At 35.8% G+C, this 2441-nt stretch overlaps 1 non-coding gene across 1 annotated transcript; it reads right to left on the bottom strand.

Moving 5' to 3' along the window:
- Nucleotides 1-1173: 1173 nt before the first annotated feature.
- LOC136148795 (small nucleolar RNA SNORD116) lies at nucleotides 1174-1268 on the bottom strand. The gene has a single exon (XR_010659566.1). It is a non-coding gene; the product is annotated as a small nucleolar RNA SNORD116 (small nucleolar RNA).
- Between the last annotated feature and the right edge of the window lie 1173 nt (nucleotides 1269-2441).

Raw genomic sequence — 2441 nt, 5'->3', positions numbered from 1 at the left:
ATGGAGACAAGGGTAAAGTTGAAGGTGCCAGAGCTCACTGAAATTGCAAATGAGATGTTATCTGCTATTAGAATGAGCTGAGTCTGTCTTCTTCCCAGGAATTTGGCTCAAAAGGAGTTCATAAAGAGGTGTTATCTCCAAAGTGGTATACTAGGCCTATAACCTAGGGAAGTTTCAATGGATTCCAGTCCTATGCTCCTTTGAAAGGAACTAGGTGTTTCTGATCTCTCTTAGTTTCCCTTCTATTCCCATCCTCCTACCATCTTTCCTGCTATTTGGTCTGGTGAATATCAATAGTAGAATTTTTTTTGCAGCTTCCATCTTAACTTGTATTCTAGATCTGAGTGTGTCACAAACTCATTGTTGACCTTGAAGAAGTCAATTAACGTCCCTGAGCTTTAGCTTCTTCAGCTGTACAACAAATAACTGGATGAGATGATGGTCAAGGTGCTTTACTAATTCTATGATTTTATTATTCTTTGACTAGACCCTAGTTAGAATACCATAAGTTCAATACTTAATCCTCTAATAAGATGCAGATATTAATCAATCACTTTTTCTTTAAAGATTTGGCTTAATTCTCTGGTATTAGGTAACTAAACACCTCATATTCATTAGTAGAGATATCCATTAGGTACCTGATATTTAATCAAGCAGAATGCTCACCTGTGGCTGAGAATCTAAGATTCCCTCTGGTATAATCCCTTGGGTTTAGTGAAGGTTAAAAGCCATCAGGTTTCATTTTCTGAGGACTGTGGTTCTAACATAGATGTTCAAGTACTTTGGAATATAACAGTATAAACAGATGAAAACACACTGTTTGGTATTTTCTTCTTCTAAGTGGTAAAAACATCTCCATGTCATAACATCATTATGGCTCCTATCACTTATTGAGAGCTTACTATATGCTAGACACTGCAGCTAAACATCTATGATCTTGTTTAGTTCTTAAAATGTGGTGAAAGTGAAAGTTGCTTAGTCGTGTCTGACTCTTTGTGACCCCATGGACTGTAGCCTGCCAGGCTTCTCTGTCCATGGAATTCTCCAGGCAAGAATACTGGAGTGGGTAGCCGTTACCTTATCCAGGGGATCTTCAAAACCCAGGGATTGAACCCAGGTCTCCTACATTGCAGGCAGATTTTTTTTTTTTTTTTCTTTTTTTGGCAACGTGCTGGACCTCAGTTTCGATGAGGAGACGGTAGTGAGTTCTCACTCATGTTGTTCAGATTTTCCAAGGAATTGCAGGCAGATTTTTTACTGTCTGAACCACTTTATTATTACTTTCGTTTTGAAATTATCATGTATATGTGATTATCATAAATACATACAATATGTAGAAGAATTAGCAAATACCCTATACACATTTCTTAGTTTAAAAAAATATAACTTTATCAGTCCTTAGGTGTCCCTGTGTGCCCTCTCCGCTGACATTCCCCTCTTACCTCTAAAAGCAACCACTATCCTGGATTTTGTGTAAATCATTACCTTGCTTTTCTTTAGTTTTCCATCCCTGTATGTATCCCTAGATTTAATTGTTCTTGTTTTAGAACTTGATGGAAATGGATTCCTATAGAATGTATTCTTCTAGAATGTACTAGTTTCTCAATATCTTATTTTGAGGTTTATCATTATTGATGTGCAAAGGTATATTCATTGTTATTGTTGAATAATATTCCACTGGATGACTTTGCTACAATAATTTATTCTACTATTGGTGGATATTTGAGCTGTTTTCATTTTATTTATTTTTTGGCATTATGAACAATGTGGCTTTGAATATTCTTATACATGCCTGGTGTGTATAAGTACGTATATACATATACATATACATACACAACATATATATGTGTATGTGTCTGTCTTAGAATGTATCTTAGAACACACTAGAAAACCAAGGCCCACAGTCACCAAACAACTCAGAGTGATAAAGGTCAGAGTGATGAGGACAAAGTATGAACCAGAAATCTGTTGTCAGAGTTTGTGTCCTTAGCCACAACACTCTATGGATCCCCACTTTAAGGCCATGGGGAATTTAAATCACTTGCTCAAAGAGCAGAGACTCAACAAAGTTCAACCTAACTAATGCTTTTCATTATTTCTGTATCATCTAAAGCATATATGATTCATATGTGAAACTAACCAATCACAGATGAATGAAATTATATTGGGTTGGCCAAAAAGTTCATTTGGGTCTTGCTGTTACACTGTATGGAACAACCCGGATGAACTTTTTGACCAACCCAATACTCAGCACCCTTATCTCTTCTTTACAAAGGATCAGATGTCAAAATGTAAAAATATAATTTCATATTATCCATATATATTTGGCATGAAATTATTATAGTATTTTTCTTTTAAGAATATGAATAGAGACGAAAAGAAAAGCAGGTTTTTTGATGGAATAGTTCTCCCTCTCTGTCTCAGCCTGCCAAATCTCTTTA

Source organism: Muntiacus reevesi, chromosome 17, assembly GCF_963930625.1.
Source record: "Muntiacus reevesi chromosome 17, mMunRee1.1, whole genome shotgun sequence".
Taxonomy (NCBI): Eukaryota; Metazoa; Chordata; class Mammalia; order Artiodactyla; family Cervidae; genus Muntiacus; species Muntiacus reevesi.
The sequence above is the reverse complement of the archived record's forward strand: the minus strand, read 5'-3'. Positions and strand labels throughout refer to the sequence as shown.